The 21,898-nt window shown below is 40.0% G+C and overlaps 1 protein-coding gene across 1 annotated transcript in view; it reads left to right on the top strand.

Moving 5' to 3' along the window:
- The first annotated feature begins 21,437 nt into the window (after positions 1-21,437).
- Positions 21,438-21,898, top strand: part of TMEM45A (transmembrane protein 45A) — a 101,523-nt gene continuing 101,062 nt past the window's right edge. Inside the window, exon 1 of the mRNA XM_082655430.1 lies at positions 21,438-21,607. The gene's annotated coding sequence lies outside the window, so the exon portion shown is untranslated. The remainder of the gene's footprint in view (positions 21,608-21,898) is intronic.

Genomic DNA, 21,898 nt, shown 5'->3' with positions numbered 1-21,898 from the left:
TATTTTTTATTGAGGTATAAGTGACATGTAACATTATATTAGTTTCAGGTGTCCAACGTAATGATTCAGTATTTGTATGTATTGTGAAATGATTGCCACAGTAAATCTAGTTAACATCCATCACCATACATAGTTACACATTTTTTTCTTGTGATGAGAACTTTTAAGATCTACTCTCTTAGCAACTTTCAAATATACAATACCATATTGTCAACTATAGTCACCATGCTGTACATTACATCACATCATGATTTATTTAAAACGTATGGACCACCTCCCAACTTTGCTTGTCATCTTTGCACAGGAGCTGTGCTAATCCTCTCTGTATCCAGAGAAGTTCCCGTTTGAGTGTATGTGCTACTGAAGCAGGCACTTCTTTTTTCCCCCCGGCTCTATTGAAGTATAATTGACAAACAAAATTGTATATATTTACATTGCACAGCATGATTGATATGTGTATGAGTATTTGACATACTTTGTAAAATCATCACCACGATCAGGTTAATTAACATATTGAGGCCATATTCTGTTTTTTTCCCTAGAAGAAAAGATAGTAGAATTCTCCCTATTTATTCTTTGTCTCTGTCTTGGATCATCAAATGCCCAAGGGCAGCTAGAATCTCTGTTTTGTAAAGAAGAAGGTCTCCCCAAACTACTACTCATTACTAATGTCGGAACTTACTGCTTATGTAAGAACAAACTAACTTTGGCATAGACAATAAAAAGAAGGAAAAGAAGAGAGAAAAAGAGAAGAGGAAAACAGTAAAAGAAAAGTCAAATAGTGATGATCATTAATTTGCATTCTTTCAATTCATACAACTTATACCTTCACCATTTTGAATTGACAGTTTCATGCAGCTTTTTAATGATCATTTTTCACACAGGTAAAAGATGTCTTCAGCTATTACATGGTGTGTTTGCCTGTTATTTGCCACCGCCAAGGGGGAGGATGGGACCTGACCTGCCTTTGAGGTCTGTGTTATACTATGTGTTGTTTCCACACCCTTGCTCTGGGTACTTTTCAGTCTTGCTAACCAAGTTTCAGATTTGGGCATGGTCTACTCATCTGCTGTGGCCCCAAAAGAAAGGTCTGGGGAGAGGTGGCCCACCCATGGAAAGGAGAGACGCCTGGAGTTCCCAGGGCCCATTGGCTGGCTGGCTGAGACAGTAGCCACCTTCCACTCCAGCCAGGATGTCTGTGAAGTTTCTTCCCCTTCAAGGATAGCAGTACCTGGGAAAATTAGGATTAGGACTTTTATACTATATTTTATCAAATTGGAGGAAAGTCTGTTTTCAACACACTTTCAGGACCATAGTAAATGGAAGAGGGAGGACTCTCTGAATATGAAGGTGACAGCTTATTGCCTTTTTTAAATATCACAAAATGATAGTCGTCATAATAAAAATACAGATCAAGAAAAAGAATGAAAATTAAAAACTCTTATTGTACCTACTCGGAGATAAACATGGTTAATACTTTGTTTTCTGTCCTTCCAGAATATTATCTATGTGTATACAGAAACACACACACACACACACACACACACACACACACACACACACAAACTTTTTTCCAAACATGAGTTCATTTCAGTTAATAGTGTATCATTTACATCTTTTAAAATAGTCAAGTGCATAATTTTAATGGTTCCTTGCTTAAAACATTCTCAAGTCTCTTCCATCTTTTTTTTTTTTTTTTTTTTTTGCGGTACGCGGGACTCTCACTGTTGTGGCCTCTCCCGTTGCTGAGCACAGGCTCCGGACGCGCAGGCTCAGCGGCCATGGCTCACGGGCCTAGCCGCTCCGCGGCATGTGGGATCTTCCCCGACCGGGGCACGAACCTGTGTCCCCTGCATCGGCAGGCGGACTCTCAACCACTGCGCCACGAGGGAAGTCTCTTCCATCTTAAAAACTTCCCTCATAATATACCGATAGGTACCACTTTTTTTTTTTTATTTTTTGGCCACACCGCGTGGCTTGTGAGCTCTTAGTTTCCCTACCAGGAATTGAACCTGGGCCCTCGGCAGTGTAAGCACCAAGTTCTAACCACTGGACTGCCAGGGAATTCCTGCAAACTCATTTTTTTAAAGTAAGTAATTATTTCTTGCCCTGCCTGCCCCCAGTCTGTTTTCCCTGTCTCAGTGAATGGTTAGCATAATTTACCAGTTGTCAACAAAGAACCTGGTTGGGTTTGAAACCATCACGTACTCTTCTTGTTCTCCATTCAAATAATTATCAACTTCTGCTTATTTTGCCTCTAAATATCACTTGGACCTACCAAATTCCATTCTCATTGCCAGCATCCCACATCAGGCCCTTTATATCTTGCCTTGATTCCAACAAAAATGATAATATTTTGGATATGTTTGGTTAAATAGAATATATTATTAAAATTAATTTCCCCTGTTTTTTCCCTATTTTAATGTTGCTACTATTAGAAAATTTTAAAATACCTCTATGTCTCATATTTCTATTGGGCAGCAATTATCTATACTCTAACTCTCAAGCCTCTTTTTATATTACTTGAATTTTATTTTTTAAATTCTAGGAGGCTTAAAAAGAATTGGAATTTAATTAATCCATGGTATTATTTTGGGTTAACTGGCCTAATACTAGTTACAACATTTTAAAGTTTATTAACCTGATTCTTTTTTCCTCCCTTCCTTCCTTCCTTCCTTTCCCCCTTCCTTCCTTCCTTCCTTCCTTCCTTCCTTCCTTCCTTCCTTCCTTCCTTTCTTCCTTCCTTCCTTCCTTCCTTCCTTCCTTCCTTCCTTCCTTTCTTCCTCCCTATTCTCTCCAAATAAAAATATCTCTGTTTATTCATATTCTCTTCTGTACTATAGTATGACTCATGTCAGTTTTATCATGTAATGATTTACTTACGTCTGTCTTCCCATCTAGACTGTGAACTCTTAGTAGTAGGAACCATATCTTAATCATCTTTGCATTCCCAGAACCCTTGCCTTTCACATAGTAGTGACGTAATAGATATAGTCTGAGAATGTGACTCTGAACAACCAGGGTTCTAGAACTTGAATTAATCCTGCTTATTTTAGGCAAGACACCGTCATATGATACTCTCTTGAAATAAAAAATTGTGTTGTAGATAGTATTCCCCCCCAATGGAAACATTTTTTACTTATAAAAATAACAGTATCGGACTTCCCTGGTGGCGCAGTGGTTAAGAATCCACCTGCCAATCTAGGAGATGCAGGTTCGAGCCCTGGTTCAGGAAGATGCCACATGCCGCGGAGCAACTAAGCCCGTGTGCCACAACTACTGAGCCTGTGCTCTAGAGTCTGGGAGCCACAACTACTGAAGCCCTCGAGCCACAACTATGGAAGCCCACGCGCCTAGAGCCCGTGCTCTGCGACAAGAGAAGCCACCGCAATGAGAAGCCTGCGCACCGCAATGAAGAGTAGTCCCCGCTCGCCGCAACTAGAGAAAGCCCACGTACAGCAACGAAGACCCAACGCAGCCAAAAATAAATAAATAAATAAAATCTACGTTTAAAAAAACCCAAAAAAACAAAAAAAAAACAGTATCTGACATACTTTCAAATAATACAGACGCATGTAAAATAGAAAGTGACTGTCCTTTGGAAAAGACCAGTGTCAGAAATATGAAATTAATACAGTTGAGCACTACTGTCAAGGCACACTGATTACTCTAGGGGGCAGACTTGAGCCGACCTTTGGATGATAATGCTGGACACAGAGAAGTCTCCCTGTTGGGCCAATGACAAAATCACTAACATTACTTTCAGACAGAAAAGAGAACTGCAGCATTTCCTATCAAAACTCTTGGAGGTGGGTTTAAACTAATTAAATGTTGAGTAATTTTTATGACTTATTAATGTATTTAAAGGTACACATGAGGGAGGATGACAAACTGGTTATCTCTATGGGGCATGAAAAAAGAAAGAGGCATAAAATACTTGTGCAGATGATTTACATTTGCACAATGAGAAATTTTAAACTGGCAAAGGGAGGGATTATAAATTCTAATGATCTCTGTCTTTGGAGTTTTTAACATCCTACTGTAACCTTGGATTATCTAATTCTGTTTTGGCTGAATTCCTGCTACAACTTTGGAGCCAGTTATCATAGTAGTTGACTGAGAACAGTTCTGCCCCATCTGCTTGTATGGAGATGTGAGGAAAAAAACAACGGTGAATGGGAACCCTAGTGTACTGTTTATGGGAACGTAAATTGGTGCAGCCACTATGGACAAGGGTATGGAGTTTCCTCAAAAAATTAAAAATAGAACTACCATATAATCCAGCAATTTCACTTCTGAGTATTGATGTGAAGGAAACAAAACAGTAGCTCAAAAACATATCTGCACTCCCATGTTCACTGCAGCATTATTTACAACAGCCAAGATATGGAAACAATCTAAGTCTCCATTGATGAGTGAATGGATAAAGAAGATGTGGTACATATATATGTATGTATGTGTATATATAATATATATATACAAATGGAATATTATTCAGCCATAAAAAGAATGAAATCTTGCCATTCACGACAACTTGGATGGACCTGGAGGGCATTATGCTAAGTGAAATAAGTCAAACAAAGAAAGACAAACACTGTATGATGTCACTTATATGTGGAATCTTAAAAAAAAAACAAGAAACAGACTCATTGATAACAGAGAACAAACTGGTGATTGGCAGAGGTGGGGGGTGGAGGGATGGCGAGGATGGGGGGTGAGAAATGGGTGAAGATAGTTGAAAGGTACAAACTCCCAGGTATAAAAAAAAGTAAGTCATGGGGATGTAATGTACAGTATGGTGACTATAGTTAACACTACTGTACTGCATGTTTGAAAGTTGCTAAGAGAGTAGATCTTGAAAGTTCTCATCACAAGAAAAACAAATTTTGTAACCATGTGTGGTGACAGATGTTAACTAGACTTGTTGTGGTGATCATTTCACAATAAATACAAATATCAGATCATTATGTTGTACACCTAAAACTAATATAATGTTATATGTCAATTATACTTCAAAAAAAGAGAGAGAAAACAAAAAACAAAGGAACAGAGAACAGATTGGTGGTTGCCTGAGGTGGGGAGGGGGTGTAGATAGGCTGTGTGCAAAATGGGTGAAGGGGGTCAAAAGGTACAAACTTCCAGTTTCAAAATAAATAAGTCCTGGGGATGTAATGTACAGCATGGTGGCTATAGTTAACAATACTATATTGCATATTTGAAAGTTGCTAAGAGAGTAGATCTTAAAAGTTCTCATCACAAGAAAAGAATTTTGGAACTATGTGTGGTAGTGGATATTGTAGACACTGTAGTCATCATTTCGCAATATATACAAATATGGAATCATTATATTGTACACCTGAAAAGAATATAATGTGTTTTTAAAAATTATTTATTTATTTATTTGGTTGTGCTGCGTCTTCGTTGTGGCAGGTGGGATCCTTAGTTGTGGCATGCGAACTCTTAGTTGCAGCATGCATGTGGGATCTACTTCCCTGACCAGGGCTGGAACCCTGGCTCCCTGCATTGGGAGTATGGAGTTTTATCCACTGGGCCACCAGGGAAGTCCCCTGAAATGTATATAATGTTACAGGTCAATTATAGCTCCATTAAAAAAAAAAAGCAAGCAAACAAAAAACAATAATGAACTGTGAAACTCCTCGATTTAAGCCGGCTTCTTTTCCCCAACTTGTGCATGCATGTGTGCCTAGCAACTCTTGAGTGACTTATACCCCAGAGCATAGCCCCCCTTGCCTTGGCTCATGATCTCTGAGTCTCTACCTTGTTCACTAATTGCCAGGATCTGCTTGTTCATTCAACAAAGATTTTTTGACTTCCTGTCCTGTGCTAGGGATACAAAAGTGAGCAAAAGAGATAAAAACCTGTTTTCCAGGAGCTCACATTCCAGTGAGAAAGATAAATAGTAAACAAAAATCTACTCATCACTTCCTCAGAGATAACTAATTAAAAAAAATATTGTGTGCCTCTCTAGCTTGAAGACCTTGGCAAGCTCCTCATTATTTATAGAATTAACCCAAAACCTTTCAGCATGGCATCAAACACCCCATGTAGCTGGTTTTCACACTTTAATGACAAAGGTATTATTTCAAACTCTTCTTACCTCCTTCCCTCTCTTCTCCTCCCTCCTCAGTATTCTGTGTCCTATACATCTTTCTTCACAGCAGATGTTTTCATTGCTATTGTGTAAATCGCCTTCAAGTGTTTTGGTGGAGGGATAAATGCAAACAAATGAAATCTTCATAGTGACTATTGTGTCTCTTTGTTTAGATTTTCCATTTGGGATGGGCACTGGTTAGCTGTTCATTAAGGGGTAATAATAATGTACTGGCCAGGAGCCATTTTAACCTGAGCAAGGAGCCAACCAAGTACTTTCCTAGGACTGTCTTTTCTTATCTCTGAAATACATCTATCACCTGTGAGTAGCTAATGAGTGTTTAAAGGTTGTTCTTTATGTTCTTATAAACAAGTGGCCTTTTTTCCTCATCCCTGAATTTGCAAACATAGTATGATAATGATGTCACCATTTCCAAGGAAGTGTAGGAACAAGAGAAAAAAAATGTTAAGAAGGGGGAATGAGAAAAATAAGATATGAGAACTTTTAAAGATCGTCTGATAAATAAGTTCTAGGGATGCAATGAACAACATGATGATTATAGGAACGACTGAGGTATGCTATACATGATAGCTTTTAAGAGAGTAAATCCTAAGAGCTCTCATTACAAGGAGAACTTTTTATTCCTGTTTTTTTTCCCGTTTCTTTTTATTGTATCTATATGAGATGATGGATGTTAATGAAACTTATTGTGGTAATCATTTCACAATATACGTAAGTCAAACTTTATGCTGTATACCTGAAACTCAAACAATGATGTATATCATTTATATCTCAATAAAACTGGGGGCGGGGAAAGGTCATCTGATTTAAGACTGTCTCATCCAAATTCCTAATTGATGTAAGAACTCCCTCTGCAGTGGGTCTGCCAGGTGCCTTCCAGGCTTCCTTCCCTCCCTCCTCCTGCCCCTCCCTTCCCTCCTTCTTCCCCCTCCTTCCTTTCCTTTTTCTTCCTTCCCTCCTCCCTTCCTGCCTCCCTCTCTTCCTCCCTTCCTTCTTTCCTTCCTTCCTTCTTTCTTTCATTTATAATTGATATATAATATTGTGTTCGTTTCAGTTACACAGCATAGTGTTCAGAATTTTTTTCAGATTCTTTTCCATTACATGTTATTACAAGATATTGAATACAGGTCCTTGTGCTATACAGTAAATCCTTGTTGCTTATCTATTTGATGTATAGTAGTTTATATCTGTTAATCCCATACCCCTAATTGTCTCTCCACACCCCCTCCCTTGGTAACCATAAGTTTGCTTTCTGTGTCTGTGAGTCTGTTTCTGTTTTGTATATATTTTCATTTGTATTATTATTATTATTATTATTATTTTCTTTTGTGGATTCTTCTAAACGAGTAGAGGGTTTTGAAGTGGGACAAGGCATGATCCAAATAGTATCTGAATAAGATGACCTGGTATAGAGAACAGACTTGGGGGGATAAAGAAGAGAAACAGGGAGACTAGTCAGGTGACTATCATGGTGGTCCAAATAAGGAGATGTTTATGGCCAAGCTTAGGTTGGAAGTTTGGACCAAGTGAAAAGCAGTTTAATGAAGATTGTGTTTTGAAGGTGTAGCTAACAAGGCTTGCCGATGGATTAGATGTGGGGTATGAAGGAAATAGTAACAAGGAGACAAGTCGTTGATGATTATGTGTGCAACTGGGTGGTATCACTTGGAAGAAGGGGGCTGATGGGAGGAGCAGCTTTTGAGGGAATATCAGGACTTCGGTTAGTTATCTTGGATGCCCTTTAGGTATCTAAGTGTCTGGACGGTGCTAAGACTGTACTTTCTATCTAAAGGTGTCCAAAGCTGCTTTAGATGGAAAATGTTTAAAGTTGACCTTTGCTGCTGCCAAAATAGTAGCCACTGGAGGCAGTCTGCAAGATGGCATCTTAGGTTTTTGAGGAAGCAATCAGAATACACAAAGGGGGAAATAAGTGTATAATTACATAATGTAGATTTCATATTTAATTTTATGGGAAAAGCAATAATTACTTGGCTTTTGGTTTTAAATGGAAATAGCCACTCATTGGGAAATAATTACTCTAATTTCAGTTTATTTTACTCTAGATCATTCTGTGATGAAAGCAGTTATCGAAAAAGGGCTCCAGAATGGAAGGAGTGCCAAGTCAGAGGTATATAATATGTTTTAATTCTCTCGGAAGAATTTCTCTTTAATGGCTTGTTTTTCATTTTCTTTCTTTTTTTTAACATCTTTATTGGAGTATAATTGTTTTACAATGGTGTGTTAGTTTCTGCTTTACAACAAAATGAATCAGTTATATATATACATACATTCCCATATCTCTTCCCTCTTGCATCTCCCTCCCTCCCACCTCCCTATCCCACCCCTCCAGGAGATCACAAAGCACCGAGCTGATCTCCTTGTGCTATGCTGCTGCTTCCCACTAGCTATCTACCTTACGTTTGGTAGTGTATATATGTCCATGCCTCTCTCTCACCTTGTCACAGCTTACCCTTCCCCCTCCCCATATCCTCAAGTCCATTCTCTAGTAGGTCTGTGTCTTTATTCCTGTCTTACCCCTAGGTTCTTCATGACATTTTTTAAATCTTAAATTCCATATATATGTGTTAGCATACGGTATTTGTCTTTCTCTTTCTGACTTACTTCACTCTGTATGACAGACTCTAGGTCTATCCACCTCATTACAAATAGCTCAATTTTGTTTCTTTTTATGGCTGAGTAATATTCCATTGTATATATGTGCCACATCTTCTTTATCCATTCATCTGATGATGGACACTTAGGTTGTTTCCATCTCCGGGCTATTGTAAATAGAGCTGCAATGAACATTTTGGTACATGACTCTTTTTGAATTTTGGTTTTCTCAGGGTATATGCCCAGTAGTGGGATTGCTGGGTCATATGGTAGTTCTATTTGTAGTTTTTTAAGGAACCTCCATACTGTTCTCCATAGTGGCTGTATCAATTTACATTCCCACCAACAGTGCAAGAGGGTTCCCTTTTCTCCACATCCCCTCCAGCATTTATTGTTTCTAGATGTTTTGATGAAGGCCATTCTGACTGGTGTGAGATGATATCTCATTGTAGTTTTGATTTGCATTTCTCTAATGATTTTTGATGTTGAGCATTCTTTCATGTGTTTGTTGGCAGTCTGTATATCTTCTTTGGAGAAATGTCTATTCAGGTCTTCTGCCCATTTTTGGATTGGGTTGTTTGTTTTCTTGTTATTAAGCTCCATAAGCTGCTTATAAATTTTGGAGATTAATCCTTTTTCAGTTGCTTCATTTACAAATATTTTCTCCCATTCTGAGGGTTGTCTTTTGGTCTTGTTTATGGTTTCCTTTGCTGTGCAAAAGCTTTGAAGTTTCATTAGGTCCCATTCGTTTATTTTTGCTTTCATTTCCATTTCTCTAGGAGGTGGGTCAAAAAGAATCTTGCTGTGATTTATGTCATAGAGTGTTCTGCCTATGTTTTCCTCTAACAGTTTCATAGTTTCTGGCCTTACATTTAGGTCTTTAATCCATTTTGAGCTTATTTTTGTGTATGGTGTTAGGGAGTGATCTAATTTAATACTTTTACATGTACCTGTCCAGTTTTCCCAGCACCACTTATTGAAGAGGCTGTCCTTTCTCCACTGTACATTCCTGCCTGCTTTATCAAAGATAAGGTGACCATATGTGCCTGGGTTTATCTCTGGGCTTTCTATCCTGTTCCATTGATTTATCTTTCTGTTTTTGTGCCAGTACCATACTGTCTTGATTACTGTAGCTAGCTTTGTAGTATAGTCTGAAGTCAGGGGGCCTGATTCCTTCAGCTCCGTTTTTCGTTCTCAAGATTGCTTTTGCTATTCAGGGTCTTTTGTGTTTCCATACAAATTGTGAAATTTTTTGTTCTAGTCCTGTATTTTTCACAGGACTAGAGAATTCTATCAAACATTTAGAGAAGAGCTAAATGTGGTAGTTTGATAGGGATTGCATTGAATCTGTAGATTGCTTTGGATAGTAGAGTCATTTTCACAATGTTGATTCTTGCAATCTAAGAACATGGTATATCTCTCCATCTATTCCTATCATCTTTAATTTCTTTCATCAGTGTCTTATAATTTTCTGCATAAAGGTCTTTTGTCTTCTTAGGAAGGTTTATTCCTAGATATTTTATTCTTTTTGTTGCAGTGGTAAATGGGAGTGTTTTCTTGATTTCACTTTCAAATTTTTCATCATTAGTGTATAGGAATGCCAGAGATTTCTGTGCATTAATTTTATATCCTGCTACTTTACCAAATTCATTGATTAGCTCTAGCAGTTTTCTGGTAGCATCTTTAGGATTCTCTATGTATAGGATCATGTCATCTGCAAACAGTGACAGCTTTACTTCTTCTTTCCTGATTTGGATTCCTTTTATTTCCTTTTCTTCTCTGATTGCTGTGGCTAAAACTTCCAAAACTATGTTGAATAAGAGTGGTGAGAGTGGGCAACCTTGTCTTGTTCCTGATCTTAGTGGAAATGCTTTCAGTTTTTCACCATTGAGGACGATGTTGGCTGTGGGTTTTTCATATATGGCCTTTATTATGTTGAGGAAAGTTCCCTCTATGCCTACTTTCTGCAGGGTTTTTATCATAAATGGGTGTTGAATTTTGTCAAAAGCTTTCTCTGCATCTATTGAGATGATCATATGGTTTTTATCCTTCAATTTGTTAATATGATTTATCACATTGATTGATTTGAATATACTGAGGAATCCTTGCATTCCTGGAATAAACCCCACTTGATCATGGTGTATGAGCCTTTTAATGTGCTGTTGGATTCTGTTTGCTAGTATTTTGTTGAGGAATTTTGCATCTATGTTTATCAGTGATATTGGCCTGTAGTTTTCTTTTCTTGTGACATCCTTGCCTGGTTTTGGTATCAGGGTGATGGTGGCCTCGTAGAATGAGTTTGGGACTGTTCCTCCCTCTGCTATATTTTGGAAGAGTTTGAGAAGGATAGGTGTTAGCTCTTCTCTAAATGTTTGATAGAATTCTCCTGTGAAGCCATCTGGTCCTGGGCTTTTGTTTGTTGGAAGATTTTAAATCACAGTTTCAATTTCAGTGCTTGTGATTGTTCTGTTCATATTTTCTATTTCTTCCTGATTCAGTCTTGGCAGGTGGTGCATTTCTAAGAATGTGTCCATTTCTTCCAGGTTGTCCATTTTATTGGCATAGAGTTGCTTGTAGTAATCTCTCATGATCTTTTGTATTTCTGCAGTGTCAGTTGTTATTTCTCCTTTTTCATTTCTAATTCTATTGATTTGAGTCTTCTCCCTATTTTTCTTGGTGAGTCTGGCTAATGGTTTATCAATTTTGTTTATCTTCTCAAAGAACCAGCTTTTAGTTTTATTGATCTTTGCTATCCTTTGCTTCATTTCTTTTTCATGTATTTCTGATCTGATTTTTATGATTTCTTTCCTTCTGCTAACTTTGGGGTTTTTTTGTTCTTCTTTCTCTAATTGCTTTAGGTGCAAGGTTAGGTTGTTTATTCGAGATGTTTCCTGTTTCTTAAGGTAGGATTGTATTGCTATAAACTTCCCTCTTAGAACTGCTTTTATGGCATCCCATAGATTTTGGGTCATCGTGTCTCCATTGTCATTTGTTTCTAGGTATTTTTTAATTTCCTGTTTGATTTCTTCAGTGATTACTTCGTTATTAAGTAGTGTATTGTTTAGCCTCCATGTGTTTGTATTTTTTACAGATCTTTTCCCGTAATTGATATCTAGTCTCATAGCATTGTGGTCGGAAAAGATACTTGATACAATTTCGATTTTCTTAAATTTACCAAGGCCTGATTTGTGACCCAAGATATGATCTGTCCTGGAGAATGTTCCATGAGCACTAGAGAAAAATGTGTATTCTGTTGTTTTTGGATGGAATGTCCTATAAATATCAATTAAGTCCATCTTGTTTAATGTGTCATTTAAAGCTTGTGTTTCCTTATTTATTTTCATTTTTGATGATCTGTCCATTGGTGAAAGTGGGGTGTTAGTGTCCCCTACTATGAATGTGTTACTGTCGATTTCCCCTTTTATGGCTGTTAGTATTTGCCTTATGTATTGAGGTGCTCCTATGTTGGGTGCATAAATATCTACAATTGTTATATCTTCTTCTTGATTCGATCCCTTGATCATTATGTAGTGTCCTTCTTTGTCTCTTCTAATAGTCTTTATTTTAAGTCTATTTTGTCTGATATGAGAATTGCTACTCCAGCTTTCTTTTGGTTTCCATTTGCATGAAATATCTTTTTCCATCCCCTTACTTTCAGTCTGTGTGTGTCTCTAGGTCTGAAGTGGGTCTCTTGTAGACAGCATGGGTCTTGTTTTGTATCCATCCAGCAAATCTCTGTCTTTTGGTGGGAGCATTTAGTCCATTTACATTTAAGGTAATTATCGATATGTATGTTCCTATTCCCATTTTCTTAATTGTTTTGGGTTCGTTATTGTAGGTCTTTTCCTTCTCTTGTGTTGCTTGCCTAGAGAAGTTCCTTTAGCAGTTGTTATAGAGCTGGTTTGGTGGTGCTGAACTCTCTCAGCTTTTGCTTGTCTGTAAAGGTTTTAATTTCTCCAACAAATCTGAATGAGATCCTTGCTGGGTAGAGTAATCTTGGTTACAGGGTTTTCTCCTTCATCACTTTAAATATGTCCTGCCAGTCCCTTCTGGCTTGCAGAGTTTCTGCTGAAAGATCAGCTGTTAACGTTATGGGGATTCCCTTGTGTGTTATTTGTTGTTTTTCCCTTGCTGCTTTTAATATGTTTTCTTTGTATTTAATTTTTGAAAGTTTGATTAATATGTGTCTTGGCGTATTTCTCCTTGGATTTATCCTGTATGGGACTCTCTGTGCTTCCTGGACTTCATTAACTATTTCCTTTTCCATATTGGGGAAGTTGTCAACTATAATCTCTTCAAATATTTTCTAAGTCCCTTTCTTTTTCTCTTCTTCTTCTGGAACCCCTATAATTCGAATGTTGATGCGTTTAATGTTGTCCCAGAGGTCTTTGAGACTGTCCTCAGTCCTTTTCATTCTTTTTTCTTTATTCTGCTCTGCAGTAGTTATTTCCACTATTTTATCTTCAAGGTCACTTATCCGTTCTTCTGCCTCAGTTATTCTGCTATTGATCCCATCTAGAGTATTTTTAATGTCATTTATTGTGTTGTTCATCGTTGTTTGTTTCATCTTTAGTTCTTCTAGGTCCTTGTTAAATGTTTCTTGCATTTTGTCTATTCTATTTCCAAGATTTTGGATCATCTTTACTATCGTTATTCTGAATTATTTTACAGGTAGACTGCCTATTTCCTCTTCATTGTTAGGTCTGGTGGGTTTTTATCTTGCTCCTTCATCTTCTGTGTGTTTTTGTGTCTTCTCATTTTGCTTATCTTACTGTGTTTGGGGTCTCCTTTTTGCAGGCTGCAGTTTCGTAGTTCCCATTGTTTTTGGTGTCTGTCCCCAGTGGCTAAGGTGGTTCAATGGGTTGTGTAGGCTTCCTGGTGGAGGGGATTAGTGCCTGTGTTCTGGTGGATGAGGCTGGATCTTGTCTTTCTGGTGGGCAAGTCCACGCCTGGTGGTGTGTTTTGGGGTGTCTGTGGACTTATTATGATTTTAGGCAGCCTCTCTGCTAATGGATGGGGTTGTTTTCCTGTCTTGCTAGTTGTTTGGCATAGGGTGTCCAGCACTGTAGCTTGCTGGTCGTTGAGTGAAGCTGGGTGCTGGTGTTGAGATGGAGATCTCTGGGAGATTTTCACCGTTTGATATTATGTGGAGCTGGGAGGTCTCTTGTGGACCAATGTCCTGAAGTTGGCTCTCCCACCTCAGAGGCACAGCACTGAGTCCTGGCTGTAGCACCAAGAGCCTTTCATCCACATGGCTCAGAATAAAAGGGAGAAAAATTAGAAAGAAAGAATTAGTAGAAGTATAAAGAAAGAAAGAAAGAAGGGAGGGAGGGAGGAAGGAAGGAAAAAAAGAAAGAAGATAAAGTAAAATAAAATAAAGTAAGATAATATATAATAAAGTCATTAAAATAAAAAAATAATTAAGAGAGAGAAAAAAAAAAACGGACGGATAGAGCCCTAGGACAAATGGTGGAAGCAAAGTTATACAGACAAAATCTCACATAGACGCATACACATACACACTCAGAAAAAGAGGAAACGTGGAAAACATCATAAATCTTGCTCTCAAAGTCCACCTCCTCAATTTGTGATGATTCGTTGTCTAAAGGAGGGAAGGAAGGAAGGAAAGAATGAAGATAAAGTAAAATAAAATAATTAAAATAAAAAGTAATTATTAAGAAAAAAAATAAAAAAAAAAACCAAAAAACGTTCAGAGAGAACCCTTGGACAAATGGTGGAAGCAAAGCTATACAGACACAATCTCACACAGAAGCATACACATATACACTCACAAAAAAAGGAAAAGGGGAAAAATCATAAATCTTGCTCTCAAAGTCCACCTCCTTAATTTGGGATGATTCCTTGTCTATTCATGTATTCCACAGATGCAGGGTACATCAAATTGATTGTGGAGCTTTAATCCACTGTTTCTGAGGCCGCTGGGAGAGATTTCCCTTTCTCTTCCTTGTTCTCACAGCTCCAAGGGTCTCAGCTTTGGATTTGTCCCCGCCTCTGCGTGTAGGTCACCGGAGGGCGTCTGTTCTTCGCTCAGACAGGATGGGGTTAAAGGAGCAGCTGATTCGGGGGCTCTGGCTCACTCAGGCTGGCGGGGAGGGAGGGGCACGGAGTGCGGGGCGAGCCTGCGGCGGAAGAGGCCGGCGTGACGTTGCACCTGACTGAGACGCGCCGTTCATTTTCCCGGGGGAGTTGTCCCTGAATCCGGGGACCCTGGCCGAGACGGGCTGCACAGGCTCTCTGGAAGCGGGGTGTGGATAGTGACCTGTGTTCGCACACAGGCTTCTTGGTGGCGGCAGCAGCAGCCTTAGCGTCTCATGCCTGTCTCTGGGGTCCGCGCTTTTAGCCGCGGCTCCCGCCCATCTCTGGAGCTCCTTTAAGCAGCGCTCTTAATCCCCTCTCCTCACGCACCAGGAAACAAACAGGGAAGAAAAAGTCTCTTGCCTCTTCGGCAGGTCCAGACTTTTCCCTGGACTCCCTCCCGGCCAGCCGTGGCGCACTAACCCCCTGCAGGCTGTGTTCACGCCGCCAACCCCAGTCCTCTCCCTGCGCTCTGACCGAAGCCCGAGCCTCAGCTCGCAGCCCCGCCAGCCCCGGCGGGTGAGCAGACAAGCCTCTTGGCTGGTGAGTGCCAGTCGGCCCTGATCCTCTGTGCGGGAATTTCTCCGCTTTGCCCCCGCACCCCTGTTGCTGCGCTTTCCTCCGCGGCTCCGAAGCTCCCCCCTCCGCCACCCGCAGTCTCCGCCCACGAAGGGGCTTCCTAGTGTGTGGAAACCATTCCTTCTTCACAGCTCCCTCCCACTGGTGCAGGTACGTCCCTATCCTTTTGTCTCTGTTTATTCTTTTTTCTTTTGCCCTACCCAGGTACATGGGGGTTTTCTTGCCTTTTGGGAGGTCTGAGGTCTTCTGCCAGCGTTCAGTAGGTGTTCTGTAGGAGTTGTTCCACTTGTATTTCTGGTGTATCTGTGGGGAGGAAGGTGATCTCCGCGTCTTACTCTTCCGCCATCTTCCCGGAAGCCCTCCATTTGTATTATTTTTTGATTCCACATATAAGTGATATCATATAGTGTTTATCTTTCTCTGTCTGACATTTCACTAAGCATAATATTCTCTAGGTCCATCCACATTGCTGCAAATGACAATATTTCATTTTTTATGGCTAATATTCCATTGTATATGTACATACCACGTCTTCTTAAGCCAGTCTTTTCCAGATGACTGCCAGGGCTGGGAAGGCAGCCGATTTCACTGTGTTAAAGCTCTCATGACTGATATTGTTAGCCTGCCACCCCTCCCCTGCAAAAAAGGTCCTTTCTCATACTGAGCTGCAATCTTCCTTTTGGAAGCTGCAATCTTCCACATGGAACTTGGTCTTTTTCTTTCGCTCTAGTCCCCTGCAGCATAGGTCTAGTCCCTCTCCTGAAGGGTGTCACTACAGTTCCTAGAGGAGAATGCTCATGACTTTCTCTGCCCCATGGTCCATCCCGTGGGGTTCCTCAGGTGAACTTTCTGTGTCATCCATTATTCCTCACAGAACCTGAGTTCCACAGCCGCATCACCCTAAATGCCTTCACTTGAACCTCTCTAGGTTGTAAATTTTCTGTTTAAATTATGGTATCCATAGTAATAAAAATGTAAGTGAAAATAAGAGGCCATTTAAAACTCAGACTTGCAAATGTTTAAAAAAATTAATTCTCAGAGCTTGGGGAGGGTGAGATACCATATTAAAAGTAAAAACTTGTTCGATTTTTCTTGAAATCATTTGTGTCACAAGAACAATGAAACTATTAGTAATGTAATCTCTTGGTCCATTCATGTAGCTTCAAATGGCATTATTTCATTCTTTTTAATGGCTGAGTAATATTCCACTGTATATATGTACCACATCTTCTTTATCCATTCATCTGTCAGTGGACATTTAGGTTGTTTCCATGTCTTGGGTATTGTAAATAATGCTGCTCTGAACATAGGAGTGCATGTATCTTTTCAGATTATAGTTTAATTATAATTATATTATATAATCATATTATGTAAGTATATAATTATATTATATATACTTATATAATATAATTATATACTTATATAATATAATAATTTAATTATTATATTATATAATTATAATTACAAATATAACTATATTTAATTTAGTTATAATTATAACCAGGAGTGGGGCTGCTGGATCATATGGCAACTCTATTTTTAGTTTTTTGAGGAATCTCCATACAGGTTTCTTTTTTGTTTGTTTGTTTTTGGTTTTTTAATTAAAAAAATTTTTTTGGCCATGCTGTGCAGCTTGTGGGATCCTGGCTCCCTGACCAGGGATTGAACCCAGACCCTGGCAGCGAAAGTGCCGAGTCCTAACCACTGAACTACCAGGGAATTTCCCTGTTTTCCATAGTGGCTGCATGCACCAATTTACATTCCCACCAACAGTGTGAGAGAGTTCCCTTTTTCCACACCCTCTCCAGCATTTATTATTTGTAGACTTTTTAGTGATGGCCATTCTTACTGGTGTGAGGTGGTACCTCATTGTGGTTTTGATTTGCATTTCTCTAATAATTAGCGATGATGAGCATCTTTTCCTGTGCCTATTGGCCATCTTTATTCCTGACCACTGATTTAAAGCTGACTTGAATGCCTTTGAGGATCAAAGTGGAGTCACTGATCACTTCTTCTAAAGTAAGGGGTAAAATTTGCACCATCTTTTCTAATTGGATAACTCCTATTTTAGGGAAAAATGTTAGTAATGAGTCATTTATACCTAGGGGAAGCTTCTCGAAGTAGGATAGGTAGTCTTGTTTTTGAGAGATGTACATGGTCTACAAGTAACACTGTCGGCTTGGTGGTGTTTGGTTAAACACTTGTATGTCCCTTATGAGCATTCTTAAGATGCAAGTAACTGTGTTTTGGAGACAGAGGCAAGTTAATGCCTGGCTTCCTGTTCAAGAAGTACAGTCTTGGGGATGCACATAGTGTCCTTGGAAAGACCAGGGTTGTTGACAGCTGTTGGGACTGCTCAGGGGAGTCTGCATTTTTAATTAAAATTTTTATTTTGAGATAGTTATAGATTCATATACAGCTGTAAGAAATAATACAGAGAGACCTGGACTCTTTAACTAGTTTCCCCCAATGGTAACATTTTGCATTACTATTTGCAAATAGATTATAGTACAATATCCCAACTTTATCCCATGGATACAGTCAAACTACAGAACTCTTCCAACACCACAAGGATCCTCTATTTTGCCCTTTTATAGTCACACTCATTTCCCTTCCACCCCACCATCTCCTTAACCCCTGGCAATCACTAATCTGTTTTCCATTTCCATAATTTTGTCATTTCAAGGATGTTATATAAATAGAATCACAAAGTATGTACGAAAGGCATCTAGTTTTTCACATTAAGTATAATGCTAGCTGTGGGTTTTTTGTACCTGCTCTTGTGGAAGTTCTCTTCTCTTTTTCTATTTTTCCGAGCATTTTTACGATGCTGAATTTTGTTGAATGTGCTTATTCTATGTTGATTTATATGTTTGTGTTTTTTCTTTAGTTTGTTAATGTCATGGTTTATATTGATTGATTTTTGAATATTAAACAAGGACTGCATCCCTGGGGGAAAAAACCCATTTGCTCATGGTGTATAACGATTTTTATATATTGCTGAATTCTATTTGCTGATAGTTTTGCACCTATATTCATAAGGGATATTGGTTTGTAGTTTTCTTTTTTATTCTGTGTTTCTCTGGTTTTGCATCAGAGCAATACTGTCTTCACAAAGTCAATTGGAAAGTGTTCTCTCCTGTTTTCTGGAAGAGATTATGTAGAATTGGTGTTAATTCTTCTTTAAACGTTTGGTAGAGCTCTCCAGTGAAACCATCTGGGCCTGGAGATTTCTTTTTTGGGAGTATTTGAATTTGAATTAAATTTCCTTAATAGTTACAGGGCTATTCAAATGATTTATTTCCTATTAGGTGAGTTGTGGTAATTTGTGTTTTTCAAGGAACTTGTCCCTTTCATTTAAGGCAAATTGATGTGTGTAGAGTTGTTTGGAGTATTCCCTTACTTTCTCTTTGATGCCTGCAAGGTCTATAACGAGATCCCTTGTTTTTTGTACCTGACACTGGTAATTGGTGTCTTCTCTCTTTACTTTCTTTGTCAGTCATGCTAGCAGTTTGTCTATTATATTGATCTTTTCAAAGAACTAGCCCTTTATTTTCACCTTATTATAGCAAGGGTGGAAGTCTAGGACCCCATTTGGCCTTTGCTGATGTGGATGTGGGGGAAGCCACAGTTTCTTCTGGGGTGTTTGGCTGGAGCATAGCCATTACTGTCTAAACTTATTTTGTCCTTCTGGGCTCCTGCTTCCTGGTTTTTTGGCTAACAACAAAAGACAACAGGCTTTTGCTGGGCTCCAAGTCTGGATCAATGAGACAAAGAGAAAATCCAGGGAACTCACCATCATGGCATTGCTTGGGTCCCTAGATTCCTAGCCCATCTGCCTCCTCTTTCAACCTTTCAGAGTCTTCTTATGTTTGTTTATATGTAAAGTCAGTATTTTTGGTGGTATTATACTAGCAGGAGAAACAGGGAAAATTATATCTACTCCATATTCTTGAAAGCAGAATTCTCCAGAAATCTTTTTTTAGTAGATTTTTGAGGAAGCAGTTCCAATGGTCAACAATATCAGATACTTGTCAATGGTAATGAATGTAGAAGCTTGATCATGTACCTTGACTATCAGCCCATTGTTGAGTAACTCTTGGGTTAAAAGTGTACCATTATCAGATTACGGATGTCCCAGAAAGCCAAACTCATGATTAATTTCAAGGGCCAAACTTCCTTTGTGGGTTTCCTTGACTGCCGGAGGGATTGAGTGTTGTGAATCCATTTACGTATTTTTTTACTTGGTGAGTGGGGCTCTGAATTTTTGGAGGGATTGTGGAGGTGAGATGACATGGCATTCAGGGCTATAGAGACTGAGGTGTCTGACTAGCCCATTGTGGCAGACAGACTCTAAGGCGGACCCCCATGACCTCCACCTCCTGGTTTTCAGAAACTGCAGGAGAATGAGACTAGAATCTAGGAGGCAAGGGCAGCTGCTAGCTGACATCTAGAAAGAAACTAGGGACACAGACCTACAGCTGCAAAGAAATGAATCCTGCCAACAACCTGAGGGAGCTTGGAAGTAGATTCTTCCCCCTTCCAGCCTCCAGATGAGGATGCATCCTGACAGACACTGTGAGTGCAGCCTTGTGAGACCCTGAGCAGAGGATCCAGTTAAGCCATGCCTGGACTTCCGACCCTTAGAAACTGCAATAGTAAATGTGTGGTGTTTCAAGCTACTACATTTGTGGTAATCTGTTACATAGCAATAGATAACAAATAGACCGACCAAGAGGACATTATCTATGAAGTGAAAGCTTTGGACATCAGAAGGTAGAGGCACTCACAATAAATTCTGACTCACCTGTTCCTGGCAAAGGGCAGGTACGTTTATGTACCCATGTTGCGAACAAATATTGGAAACCTCAGTGGCATGCTGGGAGAGGCTGCTCTGTGTCTTGGTAGCCTCATCTGAAAGTGGAGATAATTTTAATATGTACTTCATAAGGTGGTTGTAAGTATAGGGGCTGGCCAAGTTCATGGTGTGTGACTCAATGAAGGTAGCTGTTGCAGTCTTAATGTTTCAATGAGCTCACATTTCTGTCAACACCCTCAAATTAAAATGGTGATTGATTTGCAGACACTCTCCCAACTAATCAATCTTTCAAAGGTTTCCCCAGGATCAAAGCATCGTTTGGTCTACATTCTCACAGAACAAAGCAACATTTCTTGTTTTCCTACAGCCACCACCCAACAAAAATTCCAAACAAACCAAGTCTTCCAAGTCGCTCCTCTAATCAGCCCTGGGCTTCTCTGCAGAAAGAACGACTTTTCTAGTTAATGAGGACTTCGGTGAAGGGTTCATTAAGTTTTTTCTTCCAACAAAAGAATACTGTCCCCATGAAACAGGCTCTTGAATTTCATTATTCGCTCCCTGGATAAAGAGGGGAGACTGAAGTTCTGAGACATGGCCTGACGGCCCTTTGGGGGCGTGGGCATCCCTGAGCCCCAGTTCCTTTAACTCGGAAATGCTGGGGATTTAAGCCAGCGCGGGGCGCGCATTAATTTCAGCCCATGAACAGATTGAAATCATCCTGTTTAAACAAACCAGCCTAACTGCCGGAAAGGATCGGTATAACAGGGGCCAGGACAGGGGCAAGCCCTGGGTGAGGAGGACCTCTCTCCGGCCGGGCCCCTCCCACGCCCGCAGCGGCCGCCGAGTGCCACATCAGCGCCCGGGCTGCACTTCCAGGTTCCTCTTGAGGATGGAGCGAGCTGGCCCGGCGGGCGGGGGGCGGGCCCAAGGACCGAGGGAGTGGCGGGCGGGCCGGCCGGCCAATAGGCGGCAAGCGAGGAGCCCCGGAGACCAATGAGCTGGAGCTTCTGCTAGCCGTGGCCGCCGAGGCTCGTGCCCCGCCGGGGAACCAGATGAGGCACATCTGGACAGCTGCGCTGAGGAACTGTGCGGCCCCTTCGCGGGCCCGACGTCAGCTGAGCACGTCCCCCACGTCCTCTCCTTTGAGCCACTTATTTATTCACTTTTCCAAAGAAGCAACCAGGAATCCAAGTTTAAAACTTTTTTCGCCCTAATGCGAGACGGGGCCAGATCCCATCCAACACACAGTTTAACTTTTATGGGGCTCTGGGATCAAAAGGACAGAAACAGCAACAGCAAAAGCCCAGCCGCTGTCTGATTTAAAACTGGCAAAGTGGGAAAAATAGCGTTGAGTAAGACCGAGTTGGGTAAGTTTTGGGTACGTGCTGGATATCTTATTTCTCCCGCTGTGATCTCTACCCTGCGTCTTTTTGCTGTTCTCACTAAGCCTTTTCATCAGGGAGAGAAAAATATCGCTTGCTGCCACAAACTGCACAGAACCTCGTTTCCTTTTCTTCTGCTTTGCTAACATTTTAATGTAATTTAATTAAATTTAATTTTGGGGTTATCTGTATGCTATTTAAAAATTTTCTGGGAACAGAAATTTAACTGTTATCCTGTAAAAAGCCTCTCCTGACTTCAAAGTTGAATCTATTGAT

Source organism: Grampus griseus (assembly GCF_964374135.1).
Source record: "Grampus griseus genome assembly, chromosome: 5".
NCBI lineage: Eukaryota > Metazoa > Chordata > Mammalia > Artiodactyla > Delphinidae > Grampus > Grampus griseus.
This window is presented reverse-complemented; position numbering and strand designations above follow the sequence as displayed.